The sequence below is a fragment of the Rattus rattus genome, chromosome X (assembly GCF_011064425.1).
Source record: "Rattus rattus isolate New Zealand chromosome X, Rrattus_CSIRO_v1, whole genome shotgun sequence".
Classification (NCBI taxonomy): Eukaryota; Metazoa; Chordata; class Mammalia; order Rodentia; family Muridae; genus Rattus; species Rattus rattus.
The window spans coordinates 45,163,875-45,182,601 of NC_046172.1; positions in this window are offsets into that span (position 1 = coordinate 45,163,875).

Here is an 18,727-nt window from a genome sequence, read left to right on the forward strand (position 1 = left end):
AAGTAGATTGGACCAGAAAAGAAATTTCTCCCATCACATAATAGTCAAATACCAAATACACAAAACAAAGAAAGAATATTAAAAGCAGTAAGGGAAAAGGGTCAAGTAACATATAAAGGCAGACCTATCAGAATTACACCAGACTTCTCACCAGAGACTAGAAAATATCATCCTGAGTAAGATAACCTAATTACAAAAGAACACACATGGTCTGCACTCACTTTTAAGTGGATATTAGCCCAAAAGCCTGTATTACCCAAGATAAAATCCATAAATCACATGAAGCTCAAGAAGGACGACTAAAGTGCAGATGCTTCAGTCCTGCTTAGAAGGGGGAATAAAAATATTTATAGGAGGAAATATGGAGACAAAGTGTGAAACAGACTGAAGGAACGGCCATCCAGAGCCTGCCCCACCCAAAGATCCATCCCATCTGCAGACACCAAACCTAGACAATATTGTGGATGCCAAGAAGTGCATGCTGACAGGATCCTGATATAGCTGTCTCCTGAAAGGCTCTGCCAGAGCCTGACAAATACAGAGACAGATGCTCACAGGCAACCATTGAGCTGAGAATAGGGTCCCCATTGGAGGAGTTAGAGAAAGGACTGAAGGAGCTGAAGGGGCTTGCAACCCCATAAGAATAACAATGCCAACCAACCAGAGCTCCCAGGGACTAAACCACTACCCAAAGACTACACTGGGACAGACCCATGGTTCCAGCTGCATATGTAGCAGAGGATGGCCTTGTTGGGCACCAATGGAAGGAGAAACCCTTGGTCCTGCTAAAGATGGACACCCTGTGTGTTGGGGTGGGGAGGTGGGAAGGGCTGGGTGGATGGGTGGGGGAGCACCCTCATGGAGAGAAGGGGGTGAATGGGATAGGGGGTTTTTGGATGGGAAACCGGGAAAGGGGATAACATTTGAAATGAAAATTTTAAAAATCCAATAAAAAATGTTCAAACATGTCCAAATGCTATTTTACCCCCCGCCAAAATGAAACTCAGACCTTCCTCAGTCACCACTAGAAGTAATCATTTCAAGTTTCAACGGGCTAACTCCTATAAAGCTTTTCAGATGTGACAGAAGATACAGAACTCTCTGAGACTACCTATTTGTGGGACATGTCATTTAATCACCACTCAGATTGTCTCAACTGATTTTGACCAAGACTCTGCTTTGCTTAACTGGTAGCTGGCCCATTATATCCACTTACGCTGCATTCTATGACTTTCCAAGCATAAATGTAGAGATTTCAGTCATGGAATTCTTTCAATTGATTATTTTCCCTGTATCCTAGGATCCTTTCTACCTACACAATTTCATTAGCTACAAGCATACTCCTTTACTCCTTTCCTTCCTTGGTCTTTAGAGTGAAAATATAGGTACACTATAAAGTAGAACAGCTTTTCTCTTGGCCCTTACTAGACTGGAAATGGGACTGAGGTTTTTTGTTGTTTGTTGTTTTTTTGACATCTCATCTTTTATGGAGCGGACTGGAAGACAGAAAGGATTCTTCACGGTGCCCTCAGTCTCCAAAAGAAGCCATAGGCTTTCCAACAGAAAGCAATGTAGGCAGGACTCGTGGGGTAGGGTGTGGGTACACAAGGCATGGGCAGGGAGTGGGGAGATACGGGAACATGGGCAGAAATTTGTGGAAATTGTTGTCTAGGGAACAATTCTCATTCTCAGCTTTTACCTTAGTTTTCAACAAGAACTCCTATACCAGAACTAGGAACCCTACCCGTTATATTTAATTAGGCTATTGGCTTTGACCTTCAAGGCAGAAATGAGGAACATCATTAACTTCTGTTTGTCGAAAGGAGTGGATTCAGTAGAGTAAGAATCCTCCCTCTACTGACTCAAGACTGCTGCTCTGAAATATAACATTCACCTTACTTAGTTCTTACCAAAAGTCTGGATGTGTACAAACAATGTTCAATGAATTTGAGTTTTGATAGGCCTCTAACCCTCCCTCCACTTCTAGAGACATCCTCCTCTTAGTACTGACCTGAAATACACACACCTCCTAAACAAATTTATGCCTCGCTCAGTGATAGGGTCTGGGTAATTTTGCGTCCCAATAATGGTTAACGCCTCTAAGTAAAAAGACTCCTCCCTCAATCAACTGATAGGATCTGGGCAAGCGCAAATCTTCCTTGAGCTACTGGGTTAGTCTCACTTTGCGCCCCCTTCTGGAGGTCCTTAGGTATGTCAGCAGGGGCTGAACTGCAGGCACACCCTGGTTTGAGGGCAAACCAACACTAGGTGTCCCAGCTTTACTATTTTCGATCAAGACCTCTCTCTTGTAAATAGGGGGCTCATAAAATCATATTAGACTGCTTTTTGTGTGACTTTCCAGACAGATGCGGTTGGGGCGCATGTTCCGGAAACGTATCTGCTGACTCAACAGAGGGGATTCTACGAATCCTGTGTTTCCTCCCTCTATAGACTCCAGTTCACCAGTATCAAACACAGTCCTCATCTCTCTCAGTCCAAACACAGCCCTCACTTTCCTTGGCCCTTTGGAGTGAAAAAAGTCAATGTAAATTACTAACGGTAGCTACACACCTATTGTTATCACTGAGTACAAGAAATGATACATATCTGGGGCATTCTAGAGTTGACTGATAGCAAGTTTGGGAAGATTTCCAAATGATGCCATATAATTTATCGTGCTGTATATTTTCCCCCATTCATTGGAAGAATGTCGCTATCCTCCTGTGTCTTAAAAATTTCTTAGAAAACATCATTTCTACAAACACTTTAAGTATCCATACTGCATAGATTTTTTATTAAAGGTTCGTGTGCAGGGACTGGGGTGAGATCAAGACACTGCTATACCAGGCAACAAGCCCAGACCAGGTGATATTGAGAAGAAAGAAAAATAGGTGTTGTTGATTCTTTGTATCCAAAAGTCAGGATGAGTCACTTATTACTCCTATTTTCATATATTTACTATCCTGTGAAAAGGACATTTAAAAGATGCTTGCTATGCTGTTGAATAAGTTTGAGATTACTTGACTTTACATATGTAGAGTCATGCTGTCAACATTCATTTTCTCTTCATTTGATAAAACAGTTTTATTTGTATCAAGTTTGTTTTTCTGTTTGTTTTTTCAAGAAAGGATTGTCTGAGCAGCTCTGGCTGTCCTGGAACTTATTCTGTAGACTAGGCTGGAACTCAGAGATCCACCTGCTTCTGTCTCCTTGGTTCTGGAACTAAAGTTACGTTCCACCGCCACCTGGCTTATGTTAATATTTTTAATTAAAAATTATTCATTTTATTTTATGTATATTGAGTATTTTGCCTATATGCATGGGTCCCCAATGAAGTAAGATGAAGGTGTTGGATCCCCTAGAACTGGATTTATACAGTCATAAGCCTCCACATGGATGTTGGGAAACAAATCTGGGTCCTCTACAAGAACAACAAATGTTCTTAACTAATGAGTCATTTAACTAGCCTTTTATGGAAGTGTCCCTAATAGCTTCATCATTCTAGTTCAATTCCTTTAGGCACAAACTTCTGCAATACCTTAGGGAGTTGGGCTTAAGACTAGAGAATGTGCTTTTTTCTATTAATACCTTTGGTAATACTCTATTGTACAATGAAACTTCCCTGAGACATTTAGGAGTATTTGAAAGAAAGGGGAATTAGTGGATACACTCAGGCAGGGGATGTTTCATTCTCTGCTTTGGCTTTTGGTTTTTACTTTGTTTTGGTTTGCTTTTTAAAGGCAGATTCTTGTGTAGTCCAGACTAGCCTTGAACTTACTATGTAATAAAGGGTGACCCTAAACTCTTAATACTTCTGCTTTTCCCTCTCAAAGGTTAGGATTACAGTGTTTGCCACCATGCCCATCAGGCCTTATTTTTGGTTGATTTATTTATTTGTAACTTTGAGCATGTGTTAACTATAAAAAGGTTTCATAGCCTTTCACAAGTTCCTTGAATCCCTCATTCCCAACTCTTATTCATTGCTCATACCCCCCTCTTTTTTACTAGTTAGTCTTCCTCCTACTTTCAAGATATTTTTAAATATATATTTATTATTGGAGAAAATTGGTATTTTGGTTTTTGAAAAACATTATGCTTAAAATCATGATCTCCAGTGCCATCTACCTTCCTCCAAATGACATGATTTTTTGAAGCCTCCAGACACCACAGATGTATGTAATCCTATCACTCCAAAGTATATTGTTGCCTTTTTCTTCACATTTGCAGTGAAAGGAAAGTACTTGTTCATGCTTTTAATGCTTGCAATCAGGACAGAGAGGTAGAGGGATTCTCCAGGCTCTGCAGCCAGACTGGTCTAATGTGAGTTTTTTTCCAAAGTGAAACAAGCACATAGAGAAACCCTGCAATGTTTATTTTAATGTGCTTACTGCTTTCACTGGATAGTCTATCTAGTGGCTAGAGTACAGAAAGTGTATCTGTTTCGCTGTAGGACACAGCCCTAGAGTCAAGCCTTGTGCTTCCATAATGGCCAGAAACAGGGCCAAGAAGGAATTCAGAAGCATAATGCAAGTCTCATGTTGGGAGGGATGAAATACTGTGGCTTTTGATTTATCTTATACCATGAAAGAGATTGTCACTTACTAGCTATGCAAGTTAAAAAATTCTTCTGAGCTGCATGTTTCACATTTATACAACGGATTTGGTAAACCTGTTTTCTACTAGCCATAGAACAAGTGCAAGGAATGGAAAGCACTTGGCAGAGTGACTAGTATGTATTGAGTCTCTCTCTTGTGCTGTCTCATGGTTGCAGATGCTAACTAAAAGACACCACCATCATCCCCACCATCCCCATGCATCCTTGAGATTTAGCAAAGAGGGAGCTTCTATTTCATAGGTCTACTTTAAAAACCTTTTCAGTGTGATTATGAAGGACAAGGTGAGATGCTTTCCTGTGTCCTCTTTGAAAACAATAGTCAGCTTGGCCCCTACCCAAGTTCCCTGATTTGCCACCTGGAAGAAAAGGAGGCTCCCATTCTTTGAACAGATTATATCCACTGTATGAGACCTGTGCCTCCATGAGCCCCAGTAAAAGGAAGCAAGGAGAACACTGCTAGCTAAACCTTTGCCAGTGGTCTGATCATAACAAAAGTGGTGTCATACAAAATGGAGTTTGATGATTGGTAACTGAACACAAGGGAGCACAGTCCTAGAACCTCTAGCCTCAGGCTTCCATGACAATCCAGACTGGAAATTGATAGGCATCTATCACCTGTCATTATTGCCTGAGGTCCATCCCTAAAAAGACTATGTATCCACAGATATGGAGGATATGGAAAATACGATCCACATATTTTCTCTGACCTGGTACAAATTGGTAGTCTTCCATTACTTTACTTGACACCCATGTTCTTTTTTTTTTTTTAAGATTCATATATTTTATATACATGAGTACACTGTAACTGTCTTGAGACACACCAGAAGAGGGCATCATATCCCATTAAAGATGGTTGTGAACCAACATGTGGTTGCTAGGAAGTGAAGCCAGGGCCTCTGGAAGAGCACGCAGTGCTCTTAACCTATAACCGACGGCTTCAGCCATGTTCTTATTATAAGGGCCCTCAGTTATTGGATCCTTTTTAGGAAGAAGTCAAACTGCTTAATTGCCCTCAACTGCTCAAAGTCTCTGTATGAATAATTATGGGAGGAATGTATTGTAACCACTGTTATGGGTTTGGTGGTTTTGACATCCTATTACAAGCTGGAAAATAAATCTCTGCTGATTTAATACATAAACTTTGTTGTCTTAACAAAGTATGTTTTTTTCCATCTCCACAGAGGGCTAAGTTCAACCTAACTCTCGCTAGTGCCCTCCCAGGGATAAGGAAGTAAGACTTTCTAAATTTATTTTTCTGCCTCATTTGTCTTTAGGTTCATAATGTTGCTTTTTCTTGTGTATATTTTTCTCAAGCCCTTTTATTCCGCTTGGGCCTTATGTATCATTTTCATTCTGGTTAGATCCCCCAGAATCTTAAAAGGAGTATGTGAGGCAATACTGCTAGGATTACCAATTTTGCCAGGAATTTCTTGGCAGGGAGTACATCTTTCTGTAACATACATCATTCTGAGGTGTATGTTCATATGAGGCATAGTTCTGGGAAATATTGAACCGTGTCTAATGGAGAGTAAACGCTGTTGTCAGCAAGCCTTCTCAGTTTGATAATGAAAGCCAGGAGTCTTTTTTTTTTGTCTCCTCTATTCAAAGGTAGGTATACCATTAATTTACTAACACTTTAAAATGAGTAGCATAGGAATGTGTATATAAACAGATATAAAGACAGATAAATAAACTATATGCCATCCCATGAAAGCATTCTTAAAAAAATTTAAGTGATACACTTATCTTGTGTAAACTGGCCATTAATCATGTACACCAGACATATATTTCTTTATAGGTCCCTCACCTCAAGGTTATAAGAACAGTGTGACCTTCAGCTGCTACCTTTCCACTTCTGTAAACAATGCTTGCTTGGTTCCTGAACATGTCTATAGCTGGGCTTTTGTAAATGTTGCATAATTATGGGTTTTGCCTTGAAAAGCTCAAGCAAAATTATTGGAGCTGCCTCCTACTAGTGTGTATAGGGCATTCAGGCCAACAAAGACTAAAGGCTGGAATTTTACTTACTCAGGCCTCTCAGGTGGTCTCCAGGTACCCTATAATGTTTTGGAGGTCCCACCAAGATCCCCGAAGTAAACTCCCAACCTTGAGGTAGGGTTCCTTCTAGGCAAAGGTAATGGTTGTCAGTCCTAGAAAAGGTCACCGAGAAGACCTTCTTTGGCCCCAGGAATCAGGTGTCCCTCACCAACTTTCCCTCTGAAACTTTCTGAAGGAATCTACCTACATACCTGAACTCAAAACCTCTGGGGGTAACATAAACCTAGGTTTCTAGTGTCTAGTCAGTCTGGGTGCTTGTAGAAGAGGTGGATATAGACTAAAAATTCCTAAGACCGTGTTGTAGCTGGAATACTGCCTCAGGATCTGGATTGTCTTAGTGGTCACCGATATAGCCTGTGTCTGTGATTTCATTGCCTCTGTCCTTTGTATTGATATGCCCTATTAACCCTTTCTAGTTAGACAAAGATAATGGACAAACAAAACCTTGTTGATGCTCTCAACTCCCCCTAGGGATGCATTTTACAGAACTTTAAATTAGGTTTCAAAAGCACAGGAACCAGAGTTTGGAGTCCACTTCTTCAAGGGAACTCTCCATTCGCTTTGTGAACTGGATTGGCTAGCTTTCTATGTGGGTTGGCCCAATACTAGGTCATCAAAGTTGCTGCTGGGGTTCAGTCTTCTGTTCTAAGAAGACCGGGACAACTGGATCAGTATTCCTACATTCAAACATGGCTGGATATGCTGGAAATGCAAAAAAGTTAGGAAAGACAACTGTGCTAGTCCTGGAAGTAACACGGACAGATGGTCCACTAGAAGGTAATGAACAAAGCTTCTAGAAGCAATCAGGAATGTACCAAGACTACCCAGACCTCCTTTACCCTGAAATCAATGTGGATATTGTTTTTTTAAAGAACATTGAAAAAATGAATATCTGAACCAATGGGCTGAAATGCTCAAAGCAAAAGGGTTCCAATTAGAAACTGACACTGCCTGATGGGGACAGGGCTCAATTACTTTAGCCCCTCACAAGCCTGTGCTTGTGACACAGTTTCCTCATGAACACTGGGATAACTTTTTCAATCCTAAAGAAACCGAACAGATGCCCTGGCAAAAGAGATAAACTGCAGGGTGCAACAGGGGAATCCAGTACCTACTCCTTAACAACTGATGGGATTGTGGGTTTAGGAAGAGGTACAATCACTCATATGTACCTGACAATGCTTGAATGATGGCCCTATCTTCCACCGAGCCAAGCAAGACCTGTTACAGAAACTTCAAACCACTATCACCTTCAAGGAAGACATGAAAGAATTAGACTACAAAGTCCCTTCTAAAATCCAGGTACTTGTCCAGTTGTGGAAGAATACTAGTTACTATATAAGCCATTCCATGTTCAGCTGGAATTAACCCCACATCTGGCTCTATTACAACTGAAATTTTCTATGGTACAGGAAGAAATAAATCTAAGTAAAACAATACCCATGGGAATTGGAAAAAGGAAAAAAAATGGGGTGGGGTTGCAATTCACATCCAGAGACTCAGGAAAGCTAGTGTTTTATTTCCTTGCCAACCAACTTGGAGCACCCTTCTTCTTCCAGTCCCAAAACCCAGCACTAATGATTACAGTCCTGTTGAAGGTTTAAGGAATGGGTTGAAACTATTTATCCCACAGTTCTAAAACCATAGCTCTAGGTACCCTACCCCCCACAAACAAAAGTTGTATCCAAACAACCACCGGGCCACCACTCACAGTACCCATGAGTCAGGATCTGAGCAAGATGCCTGGAGAACACTGGGAGGTGAACTTTACGTAGGGAAAACATGGTCAAAATGGGAATAAATTATCTCCTTGTATTTGCAGATACCTCCTTGTGTTGGGTAGAGGCATCTCCTACCAGACTAGAAATATAGCACAGGTTATTCTTTAATTTTTTAATTAATCATTTCATTCAGTTACATTTCAAATGATATCCCTGTTGCTGGTTTCCCCTCTGCAAACTCCCTATCCAAATTTTAGTATATGTGCTGCCGAATCGAGCACAGCAAACTCCCTATCCCATCCCTCCTCCATCCTGCTTCTATGAGGGTGCTCCCCCACCCACATACCCAATCCCTCATGCCTCCCCACCCTGACATTCCCTTACACAGGGGCATCAAACCTCCACAGGACCAAGGGCCACCCCCATTGATTCCAGATAAGGCAATCTTCTGCTATATATGTAGCTGGAGCCATGGGTCCCTTCATATGTATTCTTCGGTTGGTTGTTTAGTCCCTGGGACCTCTGGGGGGGGTCTGGTTGATTGATATTTTTGTTCTTCCTATGAGGTTGCAAACCCCTTCAGCTCCTTCAGTCCTTTCCCTAACTCCTCCATTGGGGTTCCTGTGCTCAGGCTGATGATTCACTGTATCTGCATCTGTATTGGTCTGGCTCTGGTAGAGCCTCTTAGGGGACAGCTATACCAGGCTCCTGTCAGCAAGCACTTCTTAGCATCAGCAATAGTGTCTGGGTTTGGTGTCTGCAGATGAGATAGATTCCTAGGTGAGAAAGACTCTGGACAGCCTTTTCTTCAGTCTCTGGACCTGTCTTCTCTATGGCCATACCAACCTAAACACACCCAATCTTGTCTGATCTCAGAACGTAAGCAGGGTTGGGCCTGATTAGTACTTGGATGGGAGCACAGGTTATTCTAAAGAAGGTTTTATAGCATTTCTTTCCTACCTAGACTACAAGATGTACACTTAGTTGAAATTTCTAACCATTCACTTCTCAACAATCATCAGGCCCTGCAACAGGTTCTTCAACATGTCCACAAAACTGAGAGACCCAGCCAAGAGACTCTGGTCTGACTCTCCATACTTACCAGGTCAGCAACACTGGATTGAGAGTCATTATCCAAAGACACTTGAGCAGCATTGGAAGAGACCATTTTCCATGGATTTCTTATTACAAAGCAAAAGATGCAATAAAACTGTATACTTCCTGTTATAGTATATATAAATGACAAATGTGCTAAAATAAAATCCTGTTCTCAGAAATGCTTACACATACCCAATAGACAAATAAGCTGAGGTTATCTTAAACAGAATAAGCCATATTCCTTTGCCCAAAGGAAAAAAAATTCACTTATTAACAGTATGTAGCTGATAACCTATATCATACTACCTGCTGATATTTAAGCAGACTATTTGTGATGGTTTTTATATGCTCAGCCCAGGGAGTGGCAATATTAGGTGTGGCCTTGTTAGAGTAGGTATATGACTGTGGGTGTAGGCTTAGGACCCTCACCCTAGCTGCCTGGAAGTCAGTATTCTGCTAACAGCCTTCAGATGAAGATGTAGAACTCTCAGTTCCTCCTGCACCATGCCTGCCTCGATACTGACATGTTCTCGCCTTGATGATACTGGACTGAATCTCTGAACCTGTAAGCCAGCCCCAATTAAATGTTGTCCTTTATAACTGTTGCCTTGGTCATGGTGTCTGTTCATAGCAGTAGAACCCTAAGACAGAAGATGTTGCTCTGGCTTTAGAGTGAAAAATAGAAGGGACTGGTGTATTCCTGGGATAGGCCTGATCATGTTTCTGTTTGGAAGAATGTGGTTTTGGGGACTTCGGATTTAGAAAGCATTGGAATGCTTTAAGTGGGGTTTAATGGGCTATCCTAGAAGGAATATGGAAGACTTTGTTGCTGTGAGTGATTTGAACTGTGCAGACCTGGCCCAAGAGGATCAGTGGAGAATTTCAGTATGTGGCCTAGAGACTGTTTTTGTGGTATTGTGGTGAAAAATGTAGCTAATTTTTACCTTTGTCTGAAGAATCTGCCAAGTCTAAGGTGAAGAGACTCAGATTAACTGCACTGACAAAGGAAGGCTCAGAAATGTCCATCACAGACTTTGTTCTCTGGTTAAGTTTCATAAAGTACATTTTGAACAAGCATAGGAAGCTGAGAAGGAAAATATAAAATATATAGTTCAAATATTAAAGAGACACCAGGAAGTGAAATGAAGCTGAATCCTGTGTTCAAGGAGATAACAAATGAAGGGAGCGAGACTTTGGGGCAAGATTCTACACAGTTAAGTTTAGATCCAGGTCTGGTTGTACACACTATTAATCCCAGGAGACAGGTATGCAAATCTTTGAGTTCAGGGTCAGTCTACAGAGCAAGTTCCAGGACAGTCAAGCTTAGACAGTGAAGGAATTGGAAAACCAAAAGTTAGTGATAATGCAATACAACAATAGAGCACGTTCTACCTTCTGCAAGCAGCAGAACTGAGCAACATTGGCCACGTGGCTCTGGCTTCATATTCAAGAGAAGATTACTGGGACAATTGATGCTAGTTAGCTGGAGCTAAGAAATTAGTGGTGATTAAGACCAGCATCACTGAGGTGAAATCTTCTGGGAAGTGTTTTCTGAGAACGCAATGAAGCTGTGTTCCAGAGATAGCCAAGGTTGTACCTCGTCCTGCACCTGTACTTGGTAATGTGTAAGAGTCACTCAGATGGTACTGGTTTTGAAGGCATGAAGAGGTCATGAAGAGCAGTTGAGGCTTGGAATTGTGAGACGCCATGGAAGGCCACTGATGAAGGTGCAATTTTAGTTCCAGTTGATGGTCCAGGACTGAAGGAGTCATACAAAGGAGTTGAGGCTTGGTACCATGAAGAGAGCCTATGAGAAGCTATTGATGAAGCCTCATTGCAGCAGAAGAACCCATTGTACTGGAGATGGTAGTATCATGGGATGAACACCAAGAACAGCAGCTACAGTGGAATGGATCAACCTAAGCTTAGAGTGCTACAGAGTCCAGAGCCAGAGAAGTGACACCAGCCCTTTGGAGGAGATCAGAAGACCATGTGTGGATCTCAGAGGCTAGAGGAACTAAAGGATAAGTGGTTATGGGATTTAGTGCAGGTTTCTGAGAAAGTTTACCATAACAGGGAGACAGAAGAGGAGAAGAAGCAGAGAAAGGGAAAGGAGAAAGATGGAAAAAAGAAAAGCACCAGGAAAGGAATTTACAGAGAATCTTTACTACAATAGTTAGGGAAAGCAGGGAAGAGAGACTCCAACCAAAGAGACTGGAAACCCCTTGGAAAGGACCAGTGCGCATATTACAAGGAGAGGGGCACTGAGCCCGAGAGTGCCCTAACAAATGGAAGCCGGGGACAGAAAATCCCAGGCCTTGGAAAAGTGCCCCCAAACAGTGAAGATGTTAGCTCTCTGGAGGAAGACAGTGACTAGGAAGGATGGGGTTCAGACCCCCCTCCCTGAACTCAGGATAACTCTGAGAGTGGAAGGGAGACCTACTCAATTCTTGGTGGATACAGTGGCTCAACACTCGGTCCTCTTCTAAGCCAATGGCCTGTTTCCAAGAAAAAAAAACATCTTGGGTCCAAGGAGCCACTGGCATCAAAATGTATATTTGAACCAAAGAACAGTGGGCCTAAAGGTGGGTTGGGCATCCTATCCATTCATGGTCATCCCCTATCCTCTGTTGGGGAGAGACTTACTCTACAAGCAAAAGACTCACTTGATCAAATGCATAAATGGACTCATTTAGGGGATAGGAAGCTCATCCAAGCAGTCAGGCGATCTAAGGTATATGTAATGGGCCTTAGGTTTTTAGCCAGAGAGCCAGTAGAACAGTGTAAGGTATGTCAGCAAGTAAATACTTATGCATCCAAGATCAAACAGGGCAAGAGACCTAGGGGAGAATGACCTGGGGTATGTTGGGAGGTCAATTTAACAGAAGTTAAGTCAGGAAAATATGGTTTCAAATATCTCCTAGTGTTTGTAGATACTTTCTCTGTATGGGTTGAGACTTTCCCCACCAAGCAGGAAACAGCTACCATGGTAGTCAAGAAGATATTAGAAGAAATTTTCCCAAGATTCGGAGTGCTCAAGGAAATTGGATAGGACAATGGTCCCACTTTAGTTTCTAAGTTAAGTCAGGGATTGGCAGAGGTATTGGGGATTAATTGGAAGCTCCACTGTGCGTACTGTCCCCAGTGCTCAGGACAGGTAGAGAGAATGAAAAGAACCCTAAGACTAGAACTAGAACCCTAAGAAACTTAACTAGGCTGAGAGTCAAATGTAAGTAGTCAAGAGCGCTGACATACCTGGAAGCAGAGAGTAAGACCAACTCTTCTGCTCCAAGTGCCTTGCCTGGTGGCCTCAGCATACACAAAGGCAGAAGTCATCTGGGACAGGACCCTTCCAGTTTCTACCTGTGCCTGGAGCTGAACTGCTCCCACAGATCTCTCTGTACATAAATCCTGCTGGGAGAGAGCTGGACTATCAGAAGTACAGACAATCCTGAGAGCTCAGGGGAGACCCCCCACTTCTGTTCACATTCCTGACCCAAGAAGAACTGGCCTAGTGCCTCAGGATGTGGGAATCTAGGAGCAGTCAAGGAAAGGACCCTTTAACTTTCTGCCTGCACCAAGAGCTGAAAGCCAGTTGCCTGGAGCGCTGGCACACCTGAGAAGAGACAGAAGACCAACTCTTCTGCTCCAAGTGACCTGCCTGGAAGCTTCAGGACACAAAAATTGAGGAGGAGCTCTCAGTTCCCAGTTTCTGCTGAAAGAAAACAGGTCAACAGGAGTGCAGACACACAGGCTTACAGGAAGGTCAAGCTAATGTCAGAGACAATACTACAAGCTAACACCAGAGATAGCCTGATGGTTAGAGGAAACTAAGCAACAGAAACCAAGGCTTCTTGGCATCATCAGAGTCCAGTTCTCCCACAAAAGCAAACACTGGATATCCAAACACACTGAAAAAGCAAGATTTAGATTGAGAATCACATCTCATGATGATGATAGAAGACTTTAAGAAGGACATAAATAACTTCCTTAAAGAAACGCAGGACAACACAGGTAAACAAGTAGAGGCCCTTAAAGAGGAAACACAAAAATCTCTTGAAGAATTATAGTAAAACACAACCAAACAGGTGAAGGAATTGAACAAAACCATCCAGGATTTGAAAATGGAAATAGAAACAATAAAGAAATCACAATGGGAGATGACCTTGGAGATAGAAAACCTAGGAAAGAGATCAGGAGTCATAGACATAAGCATTACCAACAGAATACAAGAGATAGAAGAGAGAATCTCAGGGGGCAGAAGATACCATAGAAACCACTGACACAATCATTAAATAAAATGCAAAACTCAAAAAGCTCCTAACCCAAAACATCCAGGAAATCCAGGACATGATGAGAAAATCAAACCTAAGGATAATAGGTATAGAAGAGAGCGAAGACTCCCAACTTGAATGGCCAGTAAAGATATTCAACAAAATTACAGAAGAAAACTTCCTTAACCCAAAGAAAGAAATGCCCATAAACATACAAGAAGCATACAGAACTCCAAATAGATCAGACCAGAAGAGGAATTCCTCCTGCCACATAATAGTCAAAACTCCAAATTCACAAAACAAAGAAAGAATATTAAAAGCAGTAAAGAAAAAAAGGTCAAGAAATATACAAAGGCAAACCTATCAGAATTACACCAATCTTCTCACCAGAGACTATGAAATCCAGAAGATCCCAGGAGATGTCATACAGACCCTAAGAGAACACAAATGCCAGCCCAGGCTACTATATCCAGCAAAACTTTCAATTAACATAGATGGAGAAACCAAGATATGCCATGACAAAACCATATTTACATAGTATCTTTCTACAAATCCTGCTCTACAAAGGATAATATAGATAGAAAACTCCAACACAAGGAGGGAAACTACACTGTAAAAGAAGCAAAAAAAAGTAATCTCCTTGCAACAAAACCAAAAGAAGAGAGACATACAAACATAATTTTCCAAGCAAATGGTTTCAAGAAACAAGCTTGAGTAGCCATTCTAATATCGAATAAAATCAACTTTCATCCAAGAGTTATCAAAAAAGTTAAGGAAGTACACTTCATATTCATCAAAGGAAAAAAATCCATCAAGGTGAACTCTTAATTGTGAATGTCTATGCTCCAAATATAAGGGCACCTACATTCATAAAAGAAACCTTAATAAAGCTCAAATCACAAATTTTACCTCACACAACACCCCACTCTCATCAATCGACAGATCATGGAAACAGAATCTAAATGGAGACATAGAGAAACTAACAGAAGTTATGAACCAAATAGATTTAACAGATATTTATAGAACATTTCATCCTAAAACAGAATATAACTTCTGCTCAGCACCTCATAGTATCTTCTCCAATATTGACCATAGAATTGATCACAAAACAGGCCTCAACAGATAGAAGAAGATTGAAATAATCCCATGCATCCTATCAGATCACACAGACAAAGGCTGGTCTTCATTAACAACGATAACAACAGAAAGCTGACATATACACGGAAGTTGAACAACAATCTACTCAAAGACAACTTAGTCAAGAAATAAATAAAGAAATAAATTAAAGGCTTTTTAGAATTTAATGAAAATGAAGGGATAACATACCCAAACTTATGGAACACAAGAAAACCAGGGCTAATAAGACTCATAGCTCTGAGTGCCTGCAGAAAGAAATTGGAGAAAGCATAATTAGCAGCCTGACAGCACACCAAAAAGCTCTACAGAAAGAAGCAAATACAGCCAAGAGGAGTAGAAGACAGAAAAAAATCAGATTCAGGACTGAAATCAACCAAGTAGAAAAAAAAAAAAAAGAAATATACAAAGAATCAGCAAAACCAGGAACTGGTTCTTTGAGAAAATCAACAAGATAGATAAACCCTTAGCCAGACTAACTATAGGACACAGAGATTGTGTCCAACATAACAAAATCAGAAAAGAAAAGGGAGAGATAACACTAGAATCTGAGAAAATTCAGAAAATCATCAGATCCTACTACAAATCCTATATGCACAAAACTGGAAAACCTGGATGAAATGGACAATTTTCTAGACAGAAAACAGGTACCAAAGTTAAATCAGGATCAGATAAGCCATCTAAACAGTCCCATTACTCCTAAAGAAATAGAAGCAGTTATTAAAAGTCTCCCAGTACCAGATAGGTTTAGTGCAGAATTCTATCAGACCTTCATAGAAGACCTCATACCAATACTGTCCAAACTATTCCACAAAATAAAAACAGAAGGATCACTACCCAATTCCTTCTACGAAGCCTCAATTATGCTTATAACTAAACCACATAAAGACACAAAAAAGAAAGAAAACTTCAGACCAATTTCCCTTATGAATATTGACAAAAAATACTCAATAAAATTTTTGCAAACCGAATCCAAGAATACATCAAAACGATCATCCATCATGATCAAGTAGGCCTCATCCCAGGGATGCCAGGATGGTTCAATATATGGAAATCCATCAACATGATCCATTATATAAACAAACTCAAAAAAATATCCACACGATCCTTTCATTAGATGCTGAGGAACCATTTGAAAAAATTGAACACCCCATCATGATAAAAGTCCTAGAAAGATCAGGAATTCACGGTCCATACCTAAACATAGTAAAAGCAATATACAGCAAACCAGTAGCCAACAATAAACTAATGGAGAGAAACTTGAAGCAATTCCACTAAAATCACGGACTAGACAAGGCTGCCCACTCTCTTCCTTCATATTCAATATAGTACTCAATGTCTTAGCCAGAGCCATTGGACAACAAAAGGAGGTCAAAGGGATACAAACTGGAAAGGAAATCAAAATATACTATTTACAGATTATATAGTACATTTATGTGACCCGAAAAGTTCCACCAGAGATCTACTAAGCCTGATAAACAACTTCAGCAAAGTGGCTGGGTATTAAATTAACTCAAACAAATTACTCTACCCAAAGGATAAACAGGCTGAGAAAGAAATTCGGAAAATGTCACCCTTCACAATAGTCCCAAATAACAGAAAATACCTTGATGTGACTCTAACCAAGCAAGTGAAAGATCTGCATGACAAGAACTTCAAGTCTTTGAAGAAAGAAATTGAAGATCTCAGAAGACAGAAAGACCTCCCATGCACCTGGTTTGGCAGGATTAATATAGAAAAAAATGGCCATTTTGCCAAAAGCAATCCACAGATTCAATGAAATCCCCATCAAAATTCCAACTCAACTCTTCATAGAGTCAGAAAGAACAATTTGCAAAGTCATTTGGGATAACCAAAAATCCAGGATAGTGAAAACTATCTTCAACAATAAAAGAATTTCTGGGGGAATCACCATCTCTGATCTCAAGCAGTTTTACAGAGCAATAATGATAAAAAAAACTATATGGTATTGGCAGGTAGATCAATAGAATAGAATTGAAGACCTAAAAATGAACCCACACACCTATGGTCACTTAATCTTTGACAAAGGACCTAAACCATCCAATGGCAAAAAAGACAGCATTTCCAACAAATGGTGCTGGTTCAACTGGAGGTCAGAATGTAGAAGAATGCAAATCGACCCATTCTTATTGTCCTGTACAAAGCTTAAGTCCAAGTGGATCAAAGACCTCAACATAAAACCAGACACACTCAAACTAATAAAAGCAAAAGGGGTAAGAGCCTCAAACACACGGGCACTGCAGAAAATTTCTTGAACAAAACACCATTGGCTTCTGCTCTAAGATTAAGAATCGACAAATGGAACCTCATAACACTGTAAAGGTTCTATAAGGCAAAGGACACTATCTTTAGGACAAAATGGCAACCAACCGATTAGGAAAAGATCTTTACCAATCCTACATCTGACAGAAGGCTAATATCCAATATATACAAAGAACTCAAGAAGTTAAGACTCCAGAGAGCCAAATAACCCTATTAAAATGGGGTACAGAGCTAAACAAAGAATTGTCAGCTGAGGAACACTGAATGGCTGAGAAGTACCTAAAGAAATGTTTACCAACTTAGTCATCAGGGAAATGCAAATCAAAACAACTCTGAGATTCCATCTCACACCACTCAGAATGGCTAAGAAAAAATTCAGGTGACAACAGATACTGGCATGAATGTGGAGAAGGAGGAACAGTCCTCCATTGTTGGTGGGATTGCAGCTGGTATAACCACTCTGCAAATCAGTCTGGAGTTTCCTCAGCAAATTGGACATTATACTACCTGAGGACCCAGCTATTCCACTCCTGGGCATATACTCAAATGATGCTCTAACATACAACAAGGACACATGTTCTACTATGCTCATAGCATCCTGATTTATAATAGCCAGAAGCTGGAAAGAACCCAGATGCCCTTCAACAGAGGAATAGATACAGAAAATGTGGTACATCTACACAATGGAATACTACTCAGCAATCAAAAACAATGACTTCATGAAATTCATAGGGAAATGGATGGAACTAGAAAATATTATCCTGAGTGAGATAACCTAAATCACTAAAAAACATACATGGTATGCACTCATTGATATTTGGATATTAGTCCAAAAGCTGGAATTACCCAAGATATAATCCACAGAACACATGAAGCTTAAGAAGAAGGAAGAGCAAAGTGCCAATGCTTCAGTCCTTCTTAAAAGGTGGAACAAAAATATTCAGGGAGATATGGAGACAAGTTTGGAGCAGAGACTGAATGAATGGCCATTCAGAGCCTGCCCCACTTGGGGATCCACACACACACACACACACACACACACACACACACACACACACACACACACACACACACACACAGAGCTACCAAACTAGACAATATTGATGATGCCAAAAGTTGCTTGCTGAGAGGAGCCCAGGCTGTCTCCTGAGAGGCTCCCAGAGTGTGACAAATACAGTACAATGCTACCAGCAAACCATTGAACTGAGAGCACAGTGTCCCTGCTGCAGGACTTAGAGAAAAAATTGAAGGAGCTGAAGGGGCTTGCAGCACCATAAGAACAACAACTCCAACCAACCAGAGCTCCCAGGGACTAAACCACTACCCAAAGAGTACACTGGGACAGACCCATGGCTCCAACTGCATATGGCGCAGAGGATGGCCTTGTTGGGCACCAATGGGAGAAGCCCTTGGTTCTGCCAAGGCTGGAAGCCCCAGGGTAGGGGAATGTCAGGGAGGGAAGTGGGGAGGGGGGAGGGGGTGAGGGGGGGGAAGGGGATAACAGGTGAAAAGTAAATTAAAATATCCAATTTAAAAAGAATAAT